Source organism: Moschus berezovskii, chromosome X, assembly GCF_049115385.1.
Source record: "Moschus berezovskii isolate FMDL1 chromosome X, NW_MosBer_1.0, whole genome shotgun sequence".
Lineage (NCBI taxonomy): Eukaryota > Metazoa > Chordata > Mammalia > Artiodactyla > Moschidae > Moschus > Moschus berezovskii.
Window position 1 is genome coordinate 88,662,013 of NC_142488.1, and position 15,142 is coordinate 88,677,154.

Consider the following 15,142-nt stretch of genomic DNA (forward strand, 5'->3'; position numbering starts at 1 on the left):
CTGGTGGGTTGCTGTCTATGGGGTCGCACAGAGTCAGACACGACTGGAGCGACTTAGCAGCAGCAGCAGCTTGGTTGTATCATTTGTAAAAAGGTAGAAAATTGGTAATTCTGTAGAAGATGTCAATTTAGTTTTCAGACATCTAGAATTTGACATATTTAGTTAAGAGTAGATTTTCTATTAGCAATCAATAGAAGAATTTCCACACATACTTCCTTCGTGTATTTGTGTGTCTTACTTTTTTTACTTTTGCCGTCTACCTAGCTCTTGCTATTATTTTCCAAACCTTTAACTCCAGGGTTTCCTATAGAAGATTATTTGGAAGGTCGGGCTATACACTGAATTACTTTTTAGGTTTTGAAATGATATCTGAATTAGAGACTACTTACAAAGAATTCCCAAAGTCCCCTTATTTTGTCCCAGATAGCCAGCTCCTGAAGAGCAGGTTTTAACCTCAACTCCACAGGAGATGTGTCACCAAGACTTGCATTTTACTCTGCCATATATTTCATGCTCAATTTGAATGAAGCCACTTCCAACACCCAGATTTCACAGTCTGATTCTAAGTCATGAATATTTTCCCTATCAATTGACATAAAAGTGAAATTCATTTAAGATTTATTTTTAGAGATTGACTGCAATAATGCATGATGATATAATTGAATGGATTTTGTTAAATATTCTTACTAAAAGAATACTTGGTGAAAATAATGAATTTTGGGAGATAATACTAATGCTTCTCTTTCCACTTTCTCTTGCTCTCTCCCTTTCTCTCTTCTGTAAAGGAAAAGGCTAAATTTCTCGTAAGAGTGCCACCAAGACAATAGGGCTTGTTGATACTGGGAATCCTTCTGGTTTCTCTTACAATGAGGTTGTGCTCTTCTGGAAGGTTAAAATACATGGATATGTCCTGTTCAGAAAGTTCAACCAACCCATGGCATGAGATTCCCTGTTGAAAAAAACAGATTGAATCACTGTTGACACTCAGGGAGAGCCTTATCCCTTGCAGTTTATATTTAGTATAGGGTTTATGCATACTCCTGCACTATTTTGACTAGTCTGTTGAGCATGTTTATTCTCAGCAGGAATTGGCATACATAATTGTATTAATCAGTTTGGGAAGGATTTCTTTCCCTTGCCTCTTAGTGAGATTTTCCACTTTATTGGTGCACTGGAAACAATCCCATTACCCTCCAAGCCAATATATTTTATTAAGTCCATCACTACCACCTGAGACCACTCATTATCTGTAGCCTAAAGTTATATTTTCCCCTTTGAAGACTGAAACTCTCTACCAAATTACTTTAAATTGTCTATTTCTTCTCCTACTACAAATAAAGGCTTCTCACATTGAATACTTAATGTTGAAATAATTAAAAACAAGGTAGGATTTTATTTCATTCCCTTTCAAAAGGCATGAAATTATTTTTTTCTATATATACATTTTCTTTTTATAAGTGTGTTAGTGGCAAAATCATCCTCTATTTTCCTCCACTGAACTTGCTAACCTAACATTTATATTTTTTCTTGCTTTAGCATGGGTGTTTACCTGTGATAGGATTTAGGATGAAGGAACCTTGAAAACTGGGATGTGAAACTAGAACTTTACACCTGGCTGAGAAATACTCATTTGAACCAATTTAGATAGTGGTGCTAAAAGCCCAATCATCTAATGCACAACATTCAAAGTGAATGATAGGTATACTGTGAAACCAGCACAAGCATACAGGTGGCCATATGCCTCCGCTAATGGATGGATAACATCTGTGGGATAGTGATACTCAAAGTCTAGCCAAGTAAGAGGCAGGATAGAAGTTAATAAGTGGGTAATACTCACTGTTCTGGGGTTCAGTAATAGTGTTTGGGGCAGAGGGATACAAACCAAACAAAGGTGAAACTTAATAGTGGGGTACTACGCAGCTTAAAAAGCCAAATGATTCAAACACAAGTATAAAAATTAAATTATATACTTAAGAAACTGATTACAGTGAAAGAACTTCCCTGCCATAGGGGTAACCTGATCCTAAGTCTCAGAGTACTGAATGATAACTACTTACATACATTATCTTCTGAATAACATTCCTGCTGCAGAAGCTGATGGAAGTGAAAATAGGGAAAGGTTAACTTTTAAGACAGGGGTCAGCACATTTTTTTCTATAAAGTATCAGAAAGAAATATTTTAGACTTGATGTCTATACAGTTGCAGCTATTCAGTTCTGTTCCTGTGGGGAATAAACAGCCAGACTACACCAGTGTTTATAGCTTTATTAATAAAAAAAAAAAAAATGCTCAAAAAAACAGGCGCCTGGCCAAATTTTGCCAAAAGGCTATAGTTTGTAAATCTCTGTTTTGGGAGGCTATATAATGGTCTCTGGTAAAGGGAGGATAAGCTTAACAAAAATGGGGAAAAGACCAAACCAAATACTACTGTTATTTTAAGCAATGAATTGGGTTTAGGACCACCATCCACCTTTTCTTCTTTCAATCATCTTTATTCCTAAATCTATTGATGGACTACTCTCAAATATTTTTTGGAACCTTCTTAGTTGAATTGGTCTGTTCATTTATGTAAGGCTTAGAATAGTGTGATTAACTTCAGATCACAATTATAAGAAAATAATTGAGTGTCATAAATAAAAAAGTTACTAGAGTACAATGGCATTTTATCTTGTTTATACCTGTCTTTCTTTATTTTCATGACTACAGCAAAGGGGAATTCTTCTTCAAAAATACTGCATAATTTTTGCTTGTAAATTCTTTACAACATAGCAATTACCTAGTCCTTTCTGGTGACAGTGTAAGTAGGACAATGTTCCCAAAGAAATTAAGGCTTCTTCTTATTTTGAAGCTCAGAGTAATGCAGATCAGAGGACATAGGCCTGTAAAGGAGAAGCAGAAAGTAAGAATTCTCACAGGGACCCCAAAGTGTTTTCTGAATAATTTATTTGGCTAAAATCATGTGGTGACCTTTATGCTGCAAAATATGGATCATGTGACCATCTGTACTGTTTTCTGGTTCTGCTTAAATGTAGGAAATCCTGACTAATCTAGTGCACAATGATTTTAAAAATACTCAACTTCTCAGAGGAAAATATAATAATATGATCTCTTGCTAAAACTAAAGAATACCAAAAAAATGCAGTCTCATATTTTTATAGCGTTATCCAGATTGTGCCAGAAGTCAACAAATGCTATTGTATTTACTTCCCAGTTGTATTTACTTCCTACTTGGAGTCAAGACATTTGATGAAGTATTCTTACAATAACAAGAATCCATCCCAGGTTCTGAGTGATACTGGTGCTTGTGGGAGAAATCTAGTGGGAGTTGATAGGGTTGTAAGTAGCATTTCAACCAAACCATAGATATGATGCTCGATAAAGCTGCCAGCTTTGCACTCAAAGTGTATTTATGGGCAGAAATATAACATAAAAATGGCATCCTGGGGCTCCATATTTATTCTCTTTCAATGAGTTCCAGGTCAATGTGGCTCAGTTTACAAGTTAAAACAGGATGTTCTTCCTAGTTCTCAGCCCTGGAAATTCACATTAGGATAAAAACAAAAGCTGTATTTGCTCAACCTCTGACACTATCACTTTCTGCAATCCGAGTTCCGGATCAGATCATGTTGAAGCAGAAGCCCAAAGCTGCATCAGTTTTACCCACTTCTCCACCATTTCTGATACATTTGTTGCTTTTTATCACTATTGAAACTACCCCTGTATCACTTTACCACAGGTTAAAATATATATTTTTAATTACATTGGTAAAGAGCCCAAATTCTTCAATTTGATATCATAAATCTTTTGTTCCATAATTTCTGAAACATAGTAGAATTGTCATTCAGGTTGGATTCTCACACACAACTATATTTCTTGGTAGTTCTTAAGCCGTATAGCACACATTGCAGTAATAGCTATAAAAGATTCAGCTAATAATGTTATAGCTGGACATGGTAGTTGCAACTTTTCAAAAGGCATATCTAAAATATGCTATACCAGAATGATTAATAGCACTGAATCAGTTTGCTGGCTATAAAAGAGAGAACTGAGAAAATATACTGGATAGTGAAATTTGATGAGTTTAAAGTGAAAAAGTGCAAGTGATTCAATGTCTTGTTGATCTTAGAAGTATTAGGCTATGTTCACAAATGTATAAAGATTGGCAATAAAATCTCTCTGTAGACCGTGATACTCTTTCTGCATGAAATTTTAAAACATGGGTTCAGCCACTTCATAAAAAAAGCCAACTGACAAACCTGAAAAGCAAAAACTTATGATGAAAAAAGAACTCTATATGTAATATAGTTACTTGACATTATAATTAATGTGATATTTTTCTATGGCTATGTAACAAATTACCACATGTAAAGCATCAAGACAGTACTCATTTGTTAGCTCATAATTTTGTAGGTCATCACCTGACTGGGTTCTCTGCTCAGGTCTCACAGGGCTGAAATCAAGGAAATGATTGAACTGAGTTCTTATTTGGATTTTCTGAGTAAAACTTCCCTTCCAATCTTATTCTTGTCATTTGCAGAGTTCAGTTCCTTGTGGTTATAGGACCTAGGTCACCATTTCCTTGCTGGCTGTAGACTGGAGGCCACCCTCAGGTATTAAAAGTCACTTATATTTCTTTTAATATGTTCCCTTCCATATTCAAACTGTTGCTGCTGCTGCTAAGTCATGTCAGTCATGTCCGACTCTGTGAGACCCCATAGATGGCAGCCCACCAGGCTCTTCTGTCCCTAGGATTCTTCAGGCAAGAACACTGGAGTGGGTTGCCATTTCCTTCTCCAATGTGTGAAACTGGAAAGTGAAAGTGAAGTCTCTCAGTCGTGTCCGACTCTTAGCGACCCATGGACTGTAGCCTACCAGGCTCCTCCGTCAATGGGATTTCCCAGGCAAGAGTGCTGGAGTAGGGTGCCACTGCCTTCTCCAGATTCAAGCTAGTTATATGTTACATTTTTCTCATGCTTCAAATCTCTGACATCCTTTTCTACAACTAGACAGAGAAAATACTGCTTTTAAAAGAGTTCATGTGATGAGCCTAGGCTAAGAATTAATTTCCCTGTCTTAAGCTCAGTTCAGCTCAGTTCATTCTCTCAGTCGTGGCCGACTCTTTGCCACACCATGAATCACAGCACGCCAGGCCTCCCTGTCCATCACCAACTCCCGGAGTTCACTCAAACTCATCTCAATCGAGTCGGTCATGCCATCGAGCCATCTCATTCTCTGTCGTCCCCTTCTCCTCCTGCCCCCAATCCTTCCCAGCATCAGAGTCTTTTCCAGTGAGTCAACTCGTCGCATGAGGTGGCCAAAGTATTGGAGTTTCAGGTTTAGCATCAGTGCTTCCAATGAACACCCAGGATCGATCTCCTTTAGAATGGACTGGTTGGATCTCCTTGCAGTCCAAGGGACTCTCAAGAGTCTTCTCCAGCACCACAGTTCAAAAGCATCAATTCTTCGGCGATCAGCTTTCTTCACAGTCCAGTTCTCACATCCATACATGACCACGGGAAAAACCACAGCCTTGACTAGACGGACCTTGGTTGGCAAAGTAATGTCTCTGCTTTTTAATATGCTATCAAGGTTGGTCATAACTTTCCTTCCAAGGAGTAAGAGTCTTCTAATTTCATGGCTGCAATCAGCATCTGCAGTGATTTTGTGACCCAAAAAAATAAAGTCTGACACTGTTTCCACTGTTTCCCCATCTATTTCCCATTAAGTGATGGGACCAGATGCCAACTGTACCATAAACCATAACCTAATCATGGGAACAAGATCCATAATATTTATGGTCCCATGAATTATACAGGATGTATACATGGTATATGTGTGGAAAATCTTGGAAGCCATCTTAGAATTCTGCCTACCACTTTTATTTATCTATTTTTTAATGATTTATTAATTAATTAATTTTATTTTATTTATTTATTTTAATTGGAAGCTAATTACTTTACATTATTGTATCGGTTTTGCCATACATTGACATGAATCTGTCCCAGATGTACACGTGTTCCCCATCTTGAACTCTCCTCCCAATCCCATACCTCTGGTTCATCCCAGTACACCAGCCCCGAGCATCCTGTATCATGCATTGAACCTGGACTGGCGATTCATTTCAAATGTGATAATATACATGTTTCAATGCCATTCTCCCAAATCATCCCACCCTCGCCCTCCACAACAAAGTCCAAAAGACTGTTCTATACATCTGTGTCTCTTTTGCTGTCTCGCATACAAGGTTATCGTTATCATATTTCTAAATTCCATATATATGCATTATCATTGACTATGACAAAGCCTTTGAATCTGTGGATCACAATAAACTGTGGAAAATTCTGAAAGACATGGTAATACCAGACCACCTGACCTGCTCTTGAGAAACCTGTATGAAAGTCAGGAAGCAACGTTAGAAGTGGACATGGAACAACAGACTGGCTCCAAATAGGAAAAGGAGTACGTCAAAGTTGTATATTGTCACCCTGCTTATTTCACTTATATGCAGAGTACATCATGAGGAACCCTGGGCTGGAAGAAGCACAAGCTGGAATCAAGATTGCTGGGAGAAATATCAATCACCTCAGATATGCAGATGACACCACCCTTATGGCAGAAAGTGAAGAGGAACTAAAATGACTCTTGATGAGGGTGAAAGAGGAGAGTGAAAAGGTTGGCTTGAAGCTCAACATTCAGAAAACAAAGATCATGGCATCTGGTCCCATCACTTCATGGGAAATAGATGGGGAAACAGTGGAAAAAGTGTCAGACTTAAAATCAGTGCAGATGCTGATTGCAGACATGAAATTAAAAGACGCTTACTCCTTGGAAGGAAAGTTATGACCAACCTAAATAGCACATTAAAAAGCAGAGACATTACTTTGCCAACCAAGGTCCATCTAGTCAAGGCTATAGTTTTTTCCGTGGTCATGTATGGATGTGAGAGTTGGACTGTGAAGAAAGCTGATCGCCGAAGAATTGATGCTTTTGAACTGTGGTGCTGGAGAAGACTCTTGAGAGTCCCTTGGACTGCAAGGAGATCCAACCAGTCCATTCTAAATGAGGTCGATCCTGGGTGTTCATTGGAAGCACTGATGCTAAAGCTGAAACTCCAATACTTTGGCCACCTCATGAGAAGAGTTGATTCACTGGAAAAGACTCTGATGATGGGAAGGATTGGGGGCGGGAGGAGAAGGGGACGACAGAGAATGAGATGGCTGGATGGCATCACCGACTCGATGGACATGAGTTTAGGTGAACTCCGGGAGTTGGTGATGGACAGCGAGGCCTAGCGTGCTGTGATTCATGGGGTGGCAAATAGCCGGTCACGACTGAGTGACTGAACTGAACTGAACTGAACTGATACTGTATTGGTGTTTTTCTTTCTGTTTTACTTCACTCTGTATAATAGGCTCCAGTTTCATTCACCTCATTAGAACTGATTCAAATGTATTCTTTTTAATTACTGAGTAATACTGATTTGTGTAAATGTAACACAACTTTCTTATCCATTCGTCTGCAGATGGACATCTAGGTTGCTTCCATGTCCTGGCTATTATAAACAGTGCTGCGATGAACATTGGGGTACATGTGTCTCTTTCAATTCTGGAACACCACATTAACAAAATGAAAAATAGAAACCATATGATTATCTCAATAGATGCAGAGAAAGCCTTTGACAAAATTCAACATCCATTTATGATAAAAACCCTCCAGAAGGCGGGAATAGAAGGAATATTCCTCAACATAATAAAAGGTATATATGACAAACCCACAGCAAACATTATCCTCAATGGTGAAACATTAAAAGCATTTCCCTTAAAGCCAGGAACAAGAAAAGGGTTCCCACTCTCACCACTACTATTCAACATAGTTTTGGAAGTTTTGGCCACAATAATTTATTTATTTTAATTGTAGGCTAATTACTTTACATTATTGCATCGGTTTTGCCATACATTGATATGAATCTGCCCCGGGTGTACATGTGTTCCCCGTCTTGAAACCCCCTCCCATCTCCCTCCCCATCCCATCCCTCTGGTTCATCCCAGTACACCAGCCCCGAGCATCCTGTATCATGCATCGAACCTGGACTGGCGATTCGTTTCACATATGATAATATACATGTTTCAATGCCATTCTCCCAAATCATCCCACCCTCGTCCTCTCCCACAGAGTCCAAAAGACTGTTCTATACATCTGTGTCTCTTTTGCTGTCTTGTATACATGGTTATCATTATCATCTTTCTAAGTTAAATTCACAACTTATTAAGTCAATAAATTGTGGTTAAGCTCCTATTATGTGTTGAGTGTTGTTCTATTTGAGTTTTGACTTCCAACCAGCAATCAGGGTTTACTCTATATTGTAAATCTGCAACTGTATATCAGAGCAGTTTAGAGGACAACTGTGTGATAAGACAGACCAGAGCTGAATTTCACATACACCATTTACTGGCTGCATCATCTTGAGTAAGTTAATTCATTTCTCTGAGCTTCAGTGTCTTCATCCAAAAATAGGAATAATGATGGTAACTATTTCAGAGGCCTAACTGAGACAAATGTCCAAGAAGTGTTTAGCACAATCTTGATATGTATCAGTTATTCAATAAATGATAGTAAAAAGTTTTACACAACTTTTTGAAACACATATGACAATATGGCTAGGTTTCATATTTTTCTTCTTTGCAAGATCTGGTGATGATACTTGATATTCTCCCAGTTTTTCTTTCACTGTATGACTCCTCCCTGAAGATATGGTTACATCTGTGTCTGTGGTAACACCTTCAAGAAGCAGTTACTGTAATGAGCATCAAGCTTACTATTAACTGAGGCCAGTAATGTTGACCCTTTATCTGGAGAGGATGGCAGCTCTGTGGTGCTTGGATTATCTCAGTCCAGCTTTTCTTCAGCTAAATGGTCTCTGAAGAATCAATCTTCCTCTTAATATAATAGAAATTAGAAAACACATACACATTCATATGCTGACCCTTTTCACCATAACTGTACCTCAAGATCAAAGAGGCATTGATGGGAATGTAACCACAGTACTAAAAAATCTAATGTTTCTCCTTTTAGCTGATAGATTAGAAACATTTTAATAAGCTTTATCAATGGTTGCTTTCTATCACTAAGTAGAGACTTCCTGGGAAAAAACTATAAATCTAACAAAGTTTGCATTTGACTAAGTAAAGGGAAATGCACAAAAGGAGTGGATACGCAGAGAAATTTGCATAGCTTTTACTACTGGAGAAACAATACAGTTTCAAAATCAACCTTGTACTTCTTTACCATCTTTAAACAGACAGGCCAAAAACCAAATGCCATATTTAAAATTTTGAACTTAATCTATATAAAGTTTCAGAGAAATACAGTTGTTGGAGAATCTGTAAAGGATGATACTCCATCTACGTCCAGAAATTTAACAATGCAGGATATTTATCATCACATTCAGAAATTGAAATTAAAAGAGTATGGATTATCCTATCCTAATTTTCAGGTAGTGTTGATTAGGGATAGAGTTATACAATAAAGGACTATTTGCAGTTTTATTTGTTGGTGTCAGAGCCTCAGTTCAGTTCAGCCGTCTCAGTCATTTCTGACTCTTAGTGACCCTATGGACTGCAGCAAGCCAAGCTTCTCTGTCCTTCAATATCTCCTGGAGTTTGCCCAAATACATGCCCATTGAGTTGGTGATGCCATCCAACCATCTCTCCTCTGTTATCCCCTTCTCCTCCTGCCCTCAATCTTTCCCAGTATCAGGGTCTTTTCCATTGAGTCGGCTCTTTACATCAGATGGCCAAAGTATTGGATCTTCAGCTTCAGCATCAGTCCTTCCAATGAATATTCAGGGTTGATTTCCTTTAGGATGGACTGGTTTGATCTCCTTGCAGTCCAAGGGACTCTTGAGAGTTTTCTCTAGCACCAAAGTTTGAAGACATCAATTCTTCATTGCTCAGCCGTCTTTAATGTCCAACTCTCACATCTGTACATGACTACTGGGAAAAGCATAGCTTTGACTATATGGACCTTTGTGGGCAAAGTGGTGTCTCTGGTTTTTAATACACTTAGTTTTTCTTCGAAGGAGCAGGTGTCTTTTAATTTCATGGCTTCAGTCACCATCTGCTGTGATTTTGGAGCCCAAGAAAATAAAGTCTCTCACAGTCTCCATTGTTTCCCCATCTATTTGCCATGAAGTGATGGGACTGTATGTCATGATCTTAATTTTTGAATGTTGAGTTCCTTTTTTTTTCCTTTATTTATTTTTTAATTGAATGATAATTGCTTTACAGAATTTTGTCGATTTCTATAAAACCTCAACATGAATCAGCCATAGATATACATATATCCCCTCCCTTTTGAAGCTCCCTCCCATTTCCCTCCCCATCCCACCCCTCTAGATTTTACAGAGCCCCTGTTTGAGTTTTCTGAGTCCTACAGCAAATTCCCATTAGCTACCTATTTTACACATGGTAATGTAAGATTCCATGTTACTCTTTCCACACATCTCACCCTCTCCTCCCCTCTCCCCATGTCCATAAGTGTATTCTCTGTGTCTGTTTCTCCATTGCTACCCTGCAAATAATTCTTTAGTACTATTTTTCTAGATTCCATATATATGTGTTAGAATATTATACTTATCTTTCTTTTTCTAACTTACTTCACTCTAGGTTCATCCACCTCATTAGAACTGACTCAAATGTGTTACATTCTTCATTGCTCAGTAATATTCTATTGTGTATATGCATCACATCTAGGTTGCTTCCAAATTTTAGCTATTTTAAATGGTGCTGCAATGAACAATCAACTTTCCTAGCTTCAGAATGTTGTTTTTAGTTGGCTTTTTCACTCTTCTCTTTCTCACTCTTCAAGAGGCCCTTTAGTTCCTCTTTATTTTTTTATTTTTGTCAATAGGGTGATGCCATCTGAATATCTGAGGTCATTGATATTTCTCCCAGCAATCTTGATTCCATCTTGTGATGTATCAGTTCAGTTCAGTTCAGTTCAGTCGCTCAGTCGTGTCCGACTCTCAGCGACCCCATGAATCACAGCATGCCAGGCCTCCCTATTCATCACCAACTCCTGGAGTTCACTCAAACTCATATCCACAAAGTCGGTGGTGCCATCCAGCCATCTCATTCTCGGTCGTCCCCTTCTCCTCCCGCCCCCAACCTTTCCCAGCATCAGAGCCTTTTCCAGTGAGTCAACTCGTCGCATGAGGTGGCCAAAGTATTGCAGTTGTATACAGCCTTGTATTTTGCATGATATACTTTGCATGTAAGTTAAATAAGCAGGATGACAATATACAACATAGATGTAATTCTTTCACAATTTTGAACCGGTCTGTTGTTCTGTGTTTGGTTCTAACCATTGCTTAATGACGTGCATACAAGTTTCTCAGGAAGCAGGTGAGGTAATCTTGTACTCCCATCTCTTTAAGCATTTTCCACAGTTTAATATGATCCACACTATCAAAGGCTTTAGAATAGTCAAAAAAGCAGTAGATGATTTTTTTTTTCCTGCAATTCCCTTGCTTTTTCTATGATCCAATTGATGTTGGAAATTTGATCTCTAGTTCCTCTGCCTTTTAAAAATTCAGTTTCTATGTCTGGAAGTTATCAGTTCACATACTGTTGAAGCCTAGCTTGAAGGATTTTGAGCACTACCTTGCTAGTATGTGAAATCAGTGCAATTGAACAGTAGTCCGAACATTCTTTGGTATGGCCCCCTTCCTTGGGATTGGAGTGAAAACTGATCTTTTCTTTTCTTTTTTTTTTTTGGAGGCTAATTATTTTACAATATTATATTGGTTGGTTTTGCCATACATTGACATGAATCCGCCCCGGGTGTACATGAGTTCCCCCTCCCAAAGCCCCCTCCCACCTCCCTCTGGGTCATCCCCACATACCAGCCCCGAGCATCCTGTAATATTCATCGACCCTGAACAGGTGATTCATTTCACATATGATAATATACATGTTTCAATGCCATTCTCCCAAACCATCCCACCCTCACCCTCTCCCACAGAGTCCCAAAGACTGTTCTATACATCTGTGTCTCTTTTGTTGTCTCGTATTCAGGGTTATCATTTGCATCATTCTAATTTCCATATATATGCGTTAGTATATTGTACTGGTGTTTTTCTTTCTGGCTTACTTCACTCTGTATAATAGGCTCTAGTTTCATCCACCTCATTAGAACTGGTTCAAATGCATTCTTTTTGACGGCTAATACTCCATTGTGTATATGTACCAAAGCTTTCTTATCCATTCGTCTGAAGATGGACATCTAGGTTGCTTCCATGTCCTGGCTATTATAAACAGTGCTGCAATGAACATTGGAGTACATGTGTCTCTTTCAATTCTGGTTTCCTTGGTGTGTATGCCCAGGAGTGTGATTGCTAGATCATATGGCAGTTCTATGTCCAGTTTTTTGAGGAATCTCCACACTGTTCTCCATAGTGGCTGTACTAGTTTGCATTCCCACCAACAGTGTAAGAGGGTTCCCTTCTCTCCACACCCTCTCCAGCATTTATTGTTTGTAGACTTTTGGATAGCAGCCATTCTGACTGGTGTGAAATGGTATCTCATTGTGGTTTTGATTTGCATTTCTCTTATTATGAGGGATGTTGAGCATTTTTTCATGTGTTTGTTAGCCTTGTGTCATTTTACTTAAAAACAGATAATTTGAGAAATTTCATGGATCTCCAGCCTAGAATAAGTGATCTAGGAAAAGATAATTTTGTTAGCCATTAGTGCTTTTAATGAAAATTGTTTGGTTCTTCCTCTGGGCAAATGGTAGAACTATTCTGTCTCCTTGAAATTAGATATGGCTATGTGAGTCTTTAGTCATCAAAATATAAGCATAAATGAGTGTTATCATTTTCAGAATGAAGCATTTAGAGTCAGGGTGCAATTTATTGACTTTTCTCCTTTGCTCTGCTAGAGTGGGATTTTCCAGGTGGCTCAGTGGGTAAAGAACCTGATTGCAATGCAAGAGATGCAGGAGATATGGGTTTGATTTCTGGGTCTGGAAGATCCCCTGGAGAAAGACACAGCAAGTCACTCCAGTATTCTTGCCTGGAGAATCTGATGGGCAGAGGAGCATGCCGGGTTACAATCCATAGGTCACAAAGAGTCGGACTCGAAGCGACTGAGCACACACTCACTGCTATAGTGACTGGCAATACCCTAGATTGTAGAGACTCCAGTATCCTGGGAAAATGAGAAATACACCTTGATATTTGAAGCTAATGAAGCATTGAGACTGTTTCCATAATGTAATCTCCAAGCCTAGCCTGACAAGTATGAGGACCATAAAATCTATTCTGAGTAAGAGAAGAAATGAAAAGTTAATTAGAATGCAGCCTTATTTTTATATCAGAGAGAGATGGGCACACTCTCTAACTCTTTTCTTAATAAATGAAATAACAATAAAACACATTGGATCAAAAAATATAATCTTCTATTTCTGGATTCAAAAGTTGTTGTATACATTTGCATAAGTCAATCAGATGTTACAGTTTATACTTTTAGGCAAGATTTGCATTGAAGATGGTTCCAAATAAAATCAAGAATAAAGTATACAGAAAATTAATTTAATAATTCTCCTAGAGAATTATGTCACAGTATTGAAGAAATCACCCTTGTAACTACTATGATTGTGTCCTAAAACTGTGAATTTTCTTTTTGAGTTTGCATTATTGATATGACAGAAGAATTTCCTCCTTGACTAGTCAACAAGTCTTTTGCACTGTGACATTGTCAGCATACTATATTGTCTTACAGTTTGATCTTATGTTATACATTAAGTTTAATTGTGAAAAACAGATTCTTGGAAAGTGATATTGTATATTAAATCACATTTGCTTACTGACATCCATTACAATTTTAGAATTGCTTTCAAGTTAGAAAGAAAGTATGCTCTCTTGAAAATAAAACGTGAACCACATTTTCAGAGCCTAACATTCACTTTGAGAAACATTATCCTCATCTATGTGCATTTAAGTATCTTATGAAACACCTTAGCATGTTTGCCAAATGGAGATGTCATTACATTGGTTCTATTGTTTATTCACTGGTTCTTCAACTAAGATTTACTGGATATCTTCTACGTATTAAGGGAGATACAGAAATAAGTCATGATTCCTACCCTATGAATGATAGTTGCTTAGAAATTTTTAGAGTATTAATTGAATATTAAAATTCACTATAGTTGTTTTATGTACTCGTGAATTCTTATTTATTCCATTAAACTTAACTTTAAAATAAAGCCACACATTTACATTTTATACACTTAACATAGTTCACAAGCTAAAAACTGTCAAGAATATAATTTCCATATCAAATTCAACAATTTTTAAGTGATTATTAATTGGTACTAGCAATAATGCTAGGATTATTCCTGAAGTCTTTGTTGAATGCAGAGCGCAGTTTCAATCCACTTTTCTACAGTAATTTTTACAAAAGACACAATAAACAGGTATTTCTATCACTAACAACTGGAAATTATGTTAGGTCTTCCCAGGTGTCTCAGAGTTAAAGCATCCACCTGCCACCCTGGGCCGATAAGATCCCTTGGAAAAGGAAATGCCAACCATCTCCAGTATTCTTGCCTGGGAAATTCTAAGGACGCAGGAGCCTGGTGGGCTCACAAAGAGTTGGTTACAACTTAGTGACTAAACCACCAGCACCAGAAATTATGTTAATAGCAGCAGAATAGATTTTACTCTAAGGGAGCCAGACTAGGCAAAGCTCAAAGAATGAGCTAACATATGTAAGTCTAGTCAGGCAAGAGGTTGAGTCCAGGGATGATGTCTGGGCAACAAGAGTTTAACAAGAGGCGTGGATATGGAAGTTCCAGAGTACAGAAAAATGTGAGTCAAGAAAAAAATGGAACTAGCAAACTAATATTGGGTTGACCAAAAATTTGCTTGGGTTTTTCTGTAACATCTTGTGAAAAAAACCCAAACTAACTTTTTGGCCAGTGCAAAACATTGGTTGTTTAGTGTTTAACTGGGAAGATCCATATGTCAACTTCCAAGAAGGTCTAGACCTTTGACTCTGCTTGAAGTGAAACTTATTTTGTGACATTCATTGGGTTTTGTAAACACACATGGAAACACTGTGACGTACTGTGGCATAGACCA